Below are 8,101 nucleotides of genomic sequence, written 5' to 3' on the forward strand. Positions count from 1 at the left end.
AGCATATTTTCAGCTTGGCCTTGGGTTACTCTTGCTGAATTTACTATAAATCACATGTCTGGATGCTAAAGCTGTCAATACAGTGGTCAACACAATAAAAGTTTATTTCAAATAATAGTGAGGTGAATGCATCTCAGCTACAAAGTTGGCCAGGTTGTCATACAGACTTCGTCTATTGCTTTCACTTTCAATTATAATTAGTCTAGTACAATTGTGCTAATTTAGTATCTAATATTTGGTCTACTTGAGATTGAGATCTATTTGGATATAATAGTAATCCTGTCACACCTGACAATCAATTTGTATTTCATTTTCATTCAGCGTTTGATATAAAAGAACCTCAAAATATCATTACCAAAAGTTGTCAGATTTGACAGTGTCCCAAGTAGATTAATTGTGCAGAATGCGTTACCTTTTTAGTGCGATTTTTTCAGACATGCTTTGACCAATCACATTCAAACTTTAATAAAAAGACCATGTCAGGCTTTATACAAGTGCACATGAATTTTCTTCACATTTGATCAAATATGGCTGACTGGTGGCCATTTTGGTCCTCAAATTTCTTCAACATAGAATGTGTATATTAATAATATCTTTTAAAAAGTATTCACTAAAATTGACATGGTGCAAATATCAAGCTTTCTTTTGAATACATCATTGTAGACTCATTTTGACTGACTTTGTAAAACATCACGTGCTGAAAGTCTTCATGGATTGCCAAAATAATAGTAAAAAAAGTGTCAGTATATGATGTGATAAAAAAAATTATTGTCTGGCCATGAGGGTAATATCATGTGTTTATTTCCTCCAAGCGATTTTGATCGAGTCTCCCCAAAAAATAAGTCTATAGACTGATTTTGTAGATGACTCAAATTCCCATGGTAGAAATGGACATACCTGAATAAAGCCAGTCAATACATTGTACTTGTTTTATTCTGATATTCATATTGAATCAATATGATAGAATAGAATATTTTATTTGACTCAGAATAATGTAAGAAATTACATAACTTATGGCCAAAAACCAACATAGTAACGCACAAATACAACAATAATAAAATAAAAATTAAAAATTAGCATAAATTTTATGTATATAGACTCCTAGATTGCTGGCAATGAAACTATCTTTTGAACTAATCAGTTTCTTAAACATGATCTGCTTAGGCAAACTTTGAAATTCTTTGTGCATTAAGATTGCTCTCATAAATTTGCACCTAGCAGATTCCATCTCTGGGTTCCTGCAATCTAAGAAAGCATGCATCTCATTGCCAACAGCTAGATCATCACATAGCATGCATAACCTTTCCTTTGGTGGTACTTGTAAATACCTTAATTTCTCTATTGGTAGTTTATGTGTCAGTATATTATTTGCTAGTTTATGTGCAGAAATTCTGAATTTAGTGATGGCAACTCTGTGTTTGACATTATTTACATATTCCAAATATGGTTCCAAAGAGTATTCAGATTTGAAATTGTTATATTTACGTAGCTTGATATATATAGTCGTACACATTTCAGAATTTCAAAAATTGGCCGCCTCCTTCATAGTATATGTTGATCTATTATTAGCAAGCTGTATTATTTAGTTTTATGAAATGATGAACAGCAAATTGCATGCAACTTTTGACTGCTGAAATTTATATAATATTTTTCTTCAATTTACAGCCAGTCCTGCTGCCACAACCAGATCCAGCTGATCCAGCCCATCGACTCAGACGATATCCTCTTCGTACGCGCCGTCCACCTGACAGATATGGGTTCTAAACACAAATGAGAGTAAGCATGCAAAATATTTTGATGTACAAAGTATGCTTACCATCTGTAAATCATTATTGAATCTGGTATCCACATAGTTTCTTGTGATTGTAACTTATCAAAAACTATGCTAGCTATCAAGCAGTTTAGAATCTCCATAAAGTTCAATTTTTCTGAATGTTAAATTGTTTTAAGATACAAATAAAATGTTTTGTATTTAGTCCCAATTTCTGTCTGATCACTTTGATCACATGACTAATTGTTTTTTTTTGAAAATCAGAAAATTTTGAGAATTATTTTTGATATACTCTGAATGTCACTCTAAATGGTTTTTATTTTCCTTTTCTTACAGATCAGATCATTGAATGTTTAATTTCATTGTTGCTGGGAAAACAGCAGAAAAATATGTTGAAATATGGCAAGTAAATTGAAATTTGTTTCAAGATTTATTCAAGATGGCTGAATGACGGCCATTTTTGTGCTGAAAAATTAAGTATTTCTGGCATTTCAGAACCGGATCTTGGTCGTTTATGAATGGATTTTGTTCAAACTTGGTACATACATTAGACATTATGTGCTGTCTATGTCCGTACATTGAGGACTAGCATAGAGTAAACAAACACCAGTCGGCCATTAGAACAGGAACACGATTTATTCAAATGAACATCTCCATATATAGAATTACACGTCATTGATATGCTAATGTGATGATGTCATATTTAGGTCATACAAGGTTAATACACTACATTCCTTTTCACTAATTCTAATGTCAGTCTCAGATAATATCAATTTGGAGATATGAAAGTCAAGTATATATGAGCGATGAAAAACGAGAATCAATGTATATAATATCGAATAATAACGATAAAAACTTGATGAATATAATGTCAAATAATAACAATAAACTCAATGAATAATATTGAATAAAAAACAATCATGCATGTACATATAAATCACTTCCGTATAAATTAATTTGAAAAAGAAGACAGAAGTAGACTGTTCTGAACTTCTTATGATTGTCTAGGGTTTATTCTGCCCTGAACACAGTACAATCATATTTTTTAATTTATTTTTTTTAAACTATAAATATAATCTATGTGGAGCTCTTCGCTGTCTGACAGGACAGTGTCATCCAGACTCTGGTGTAGTGGTTGGGTTGATCTTCTCCTTTGGTGCTGGTGGAGTTGATTGTTGTACTATATCATGCATGCTGCTATTATCCAATGTTGGTGTTATATTGTCAATTGATACAGGTGGAGGTGTTACTGTAGGCACAATCATTGGATCAGATGTGATGAAATCATCAGAATTACTTTGTAAAGGTACATTTGACCGTTGAAGTTGGTCAATGTGGCGTCGACATATGACGCTTGGTGCGATTTCTACTTTGTAAGAAACGGGTCCTGTTTTATCTGTTATTATTCCTGGTAACCATTTTGTCTCTTGTTGACGGTAGTTGCATACTGAAACTTAGTCACGTATGTCGAGTTGACGATCACGTGAAGTATATCTTGTAGCAGATTGCTTGAACTGTTGCTGAGTGACATCTCTACGAATATCTGGTTTCAGTAAATCCAGTCGGGTGCATAGATGTCTCTTCTTCAGCAATAATGCTTGTGTCTGACCTGTTGTTGCATGAGGTGTATTGCGATATGCCAGTAGGTAATTAGCTAGTTTCTTTTTGATTGATCCTGGCTCTCCCTTCCTGGATTTTAGTGCATTTTTGAACGATTTGACGGATCTTTCTACAAATCCATTGGTTGATGGATGATATGACGCGGAAGTGATATTGTTTATTCCATTATACTTCATGAAGAGTTTGAAAACTTCTGATATGAATTGTGGGCGATTATCACTTACTAGAATTTCTGGAATAACTTCTTGTGTGAATAGAGTACATGTATGTAGTAGTTCTATTGTTTTGGTTGTTGTCGTTGTAGTCGGTATAACTTCTGGCCACTTTGAGTGTGCATCAGTGATTATCAGGTACATTTGTCCTTGAAATGGTCCTGCATAATCTACATGAATTCGTTGCCATGGTGATTCCGGCCACTCCCAGGGATGCAGTGGTGCGACTCTAGGCATACTTTGGTGTTCTTCTGGCCACTGTTTGGTTGTATGCTCGATGTCTTTATCAATGCCTGGCCACCATATGTAACTTCTGGCGAGTGCCTTCATTCTGACTACTCCTTGATAACCAGTGTGTAGCTCTTCTAGCAAAGAATTGCGAAGTTTTGTTGGAATGATAACTCATATAAGTGGGGTATAAGACAACTTTGATACACTGTTGTCTCATCTTTATGCTGGTAGAATGTGCTGATATTCATTCATGGCCGCTTCATATACTCGTGAGAGTATTGGGTCTCGGCGTGTGTGCATTCTCACATGAGAACTTGTTACTGGTAATGTATCAAATTGTGTAAGGTGTAAAATATCAACAGAATCTTCCATGATGTCCAGGGGTAGTCGAGACAGACCATCTGCTTTGCATTGTTTGGTGGTGTTCTTGTACTGGATATCATACCTGTATCCAGTAAGAAATATTGTGTAGCGTTGTAGCCTTGTTGCTGTTTTTGATATTCCTTTTCCTGGATGAAAAATTGATACTAATGGTTGTGATCAGTAACTAGTGTTAACTGTTGACCGTAGAGGTAGTAGTGAAATTTCTTTACTCCCCATTTTTCAATTTGCGAGTTGTTACGTTCAGCTTTCACTAGTAATTTGGATGCATAGGCAATCGGTTTTTCTTTTCCGTTGGACATGACATGTGATATCACTGCCCCCCCAATCCATAAGGTGACGCGTCGCAGGTCATCTTGATTGGTAGGTCTGGATCATAGTGTGCTAATACCTTGTCAGATGTTATCAACTGTTTAGCTTCCTTGAAAGCCTGGGTACACTTTTCAGTTCACTCGAATTTATGATCTTTGTGTAGTAGCTGGTTCAGTGGATGTAATACTGTAGATAAGTTTGACAGGAAGCAGTTGTAATAATTGATTAATCCTATGAATGCTCTAACTTGTGAGACATAATTTGGACGTGGTGCGTTTACCACAGCATTGATCTTTTCTTGCATCATGTGTAATCCATCTTTATCAATGGTGTGTGAGCAGAACACGATTTCATCCTGAAAGAATCACATTTATCCAGATTCACTCGCAGATTCTGATTATGCAGTACTGCATCAATGTTGGCGAGGCAGAGGTCTTCGTTATCGTCCTTGCCAGTGATAATCATATCATCTGATACATTTAGTACCTGACAATATCTGTTCAATAGAGCGCTGCCATATTGCAGGAGCAGAGACTATACCAAATGCTAAGCAGTTATATCTATACAATCCCTTTGACGTATTTATAGTGAAGAATTTTTTGGATTCTTCATCTACTTCTATTTGGTGGTACGCTTGGCGTAGGTCAATCTGGGTGAATTTCTTACCACGGCAAGTTCCAAGAATATGTCTTCAATTCTTGGTATTGGGTACTGATCAACTTTCAGTACTGGATTTACCGTTTCATTGTTCCCAGTCCATCCTGGAATAAAGTACCATATTTGTCCAGTATGGGTTTCAATCTCTTATCTTAGTTTACTTGGTTTCACTTCTGAAGTAATTTTCACTGTTTTAATGTCATTCCAGTTCAGTTGCATTTCGTATAACCATTTTCTTCCCAGTACAGGATTGTGTTCACTGTCGGAGTGTACATACAAATCAAGCTGGTGTGTATTTCCTTCATATTCAACACAGACATTTATCTTCCCTTTGATTTCAAGGTTATGACCAGTGAATGCTTTCATGGATATAGAACTTTTACTCAACTTAATTCTATTGAAGAGCCTTTTATAATCGTTCCATGAGATCAGTGATACAGAGGCTCCAGTATCTAACTCCATTTGCAATGCCTTTCCTTCAACTATTGGAGTAACCCACATTGGTTTGCTGCGTGGTTTGTTGATACTGTGGACTTCGTGAATGGTTCCCATGTACTCAGTTTCATCACTGTCACAGTTTTTTACCACGGCATGAATTCTGGGTTTAATTCTTTTTTTTGTGTCACTTTTAGTCGCTGTTGATTTACATACCTTTGCAATATGTCCTTTCTTTTTACAATTGTGACATTCTGCATCTTTAAAATAACATTTGTCTTGATCATGGCCTTTTTTTCTACATCTGTAGCATGGTGTTTTGCTGACAGTATGGTGCTCAGTACAACGTTTTGTATAGCTCACTTTATTAACAGAAAAAATCAGCCTTGCCCATCACTTCCATGTGATCTTTGTCTCCATAGCAACTGCAGTTTTCAAGGCGTTTTCATAGGTTATAGTGTCATCCCTAAGTAGGCGTTTCTGAATAGCATCCATATTTAGACCACAAACAAATCTGTCACGTAATGCATCATTGAAGTAATCACGAAAGTTGCAATTTTTTGCAAGTTGTCTCAACTCGGCTGCATATAGTTGTTGACAGATTCCCCCGTCTGTTGATCGGCAAGTGTTTTGATGTCGGAATGTCATTCGCACTAAAATAATATTTTAGTCTTTCTATGTATATCTTCCATTCCTCTACACTTTCATCAAACGAATCTGTCTTGCCAATCTGGAATCCTACCCTGCGTTGATGGGGTGACGGTGATCGAGACATGATAATTCAATTGAACGTTATTATTACTCACAGTTACTGTCGCAGGCTTCCTCGCGCTTGGCTTGGCTCGTGATACATTTTTACGCGATCCCTCTGGGAAACTGCACAAAACTTGTTCGTAAGAGTTCAATTTTCCTTGATTTTCAGCTCTGGTTTTTTTTTGCTGGGAAAGGATTGACCAGCTTTGTTATTAGTCCAAGAAAATTGTTTAGCTTGGAATGTGTCTGAATCCCTCATGAGTATGCAAGAATGTAGGAATGTACCAGGAAAATTGTTTTTTTTTTGGAGTAAATTGTAGTGTATTTGAGGTCTGTATTTTACTTATGAAAGGTCAAAAAGTGCATGGAAAATGTGTGGATGTTTTCAGAATGATGTAGTGCACGTTGATGGACTATTTTGGGTGTAGCTATAAAATGTGTCACTGAAGTACTCACACGTGTGCATGATTCCATTAATTTGTGCTGTGAAGAAACTCCATTAGAAAATAAGTATTGTGAAATTTGTAGTGAGAATGTATTCAAATAGATTTATGTTTATGAATCTTGTTTCTCTTCAAAGTGTATTTATATAATAAAAATTGTTCATAAAAATGTTTTTCATACTTTTTTGATGGATTGAATTTACAAATGATGAGTTTTGTTATACCATCACTCGAATTATGTGTTACGAATTTCTGATAGTTTAGGCTTTGTGTTCTGGCGAACGTATTTCGAAAGTTGTGTTGTTTTGGCATAATACGACTTGCAGTTCCCTTTTGATGGATTTTATGTGACTGGCCATGTTATCGAACTGTAGTATTATGTAAATCTGCCCCGGAAAATCGGCAAGCAAAGTTTAAATTGCCATTTTCACGCTGCGTATAACGTGGAGTAGTCATCTATGTATGCACAATTGTTCGTCTCGTGTTCCCCGGTGCATTCAAAAATCCCTTTTGAATTTGGGGGACTTTGTGTGACTGACCATGGTGTTTGTAAACTTTAGTTTAGTTTACAAATTGTAGTTGTGTGTATTAAATCTGCCACAACGTGGATTTGCGTTCGTCTCTTGTTTACCAACTCATTTAAATACATTTGTGCCTCAACGAGGACTGAAAAGTTATTTCCATTTACTTCGTCTGTTATAAATCAACTGTATTAACTTCCTTCGAACTTCCTATTGCCATCGGGATTATGTCTACTACACTCGACGGTGTAGTTCGTATCGATCTTCTTGTATGAAACGCACCCGAACCCGGAAATCGATGGCAAATCGGGATGGTCTCGTCACATAATTTCTTACCTTGTTCTTGACCACAGTATGCTTGGCTATGAACTGTAATAATACTGTATTGATTGAGGTGAAACTATATCACTCGTGTTTCTCTTCTTGTCTTAGAGTTCTCTGTTTTCTGTGATTTTTTTGTCCCCGTTCGGACAAAGTCCGAAAACGAGGACTTATAATTCGGTCACCGTCCGTGCGTCTGTGCGTCATATCAGAATTCCTTGGACCAATTTTGTTCATTCTTTGCATGTGCCTAGTACTTTATGTGGAACATATGCACACGCAGTGGTTTAGCGATTCGATTCAAAATGGCCGACTGGCAGCCATCTTGTTTTTTTTAAATGTTGTATTTTGGACATGCTTTGTCAGTTTTCATTCAAACTTGGTACATAGATTATACATGTGAGGATACATGTCCATGACGATTTATTTCACAATTGGATCAAA

At 36.1% G+C, this 8,101-nt stretch overlaps 1 long non-coding RNA gene across 1 annotated transcript; it reads left to right on the forward strand.

Annotated features, from left to right (window-relative positions):
- Nucleotides 1-1,724: 1,724 nt before the first annotated feature.
- LOC146729500 (uncharacterized) lies at nt 1,725-2,159 on the forward strand. Its single transcript, XR_014928087.1, has 2 exons — nt 1,725-1,776; nt 2,108-2,159. It is a non-coding gene; the product is annotated as an uncharacterized LOC146729500 (long non-coding RNA).
- The last annotated feature ends 5,942 nt before the right edge of the window (nt 2,160-8,101 follow it).

This window comes from Saccoglossus kowalevskii, chromosome 21 (assembly GCF_978046115.1).
Source record: "Saccoglossus kowalevskii chromosome 21, keSacKowa6.1, whole genome shotgun sequence".
NCBI lineage: Eukaryota > Metazoa > Hemichordata > Enteropneusta > Harrimaniidae > Saccoglossus > Saccoglossus kowalevskii.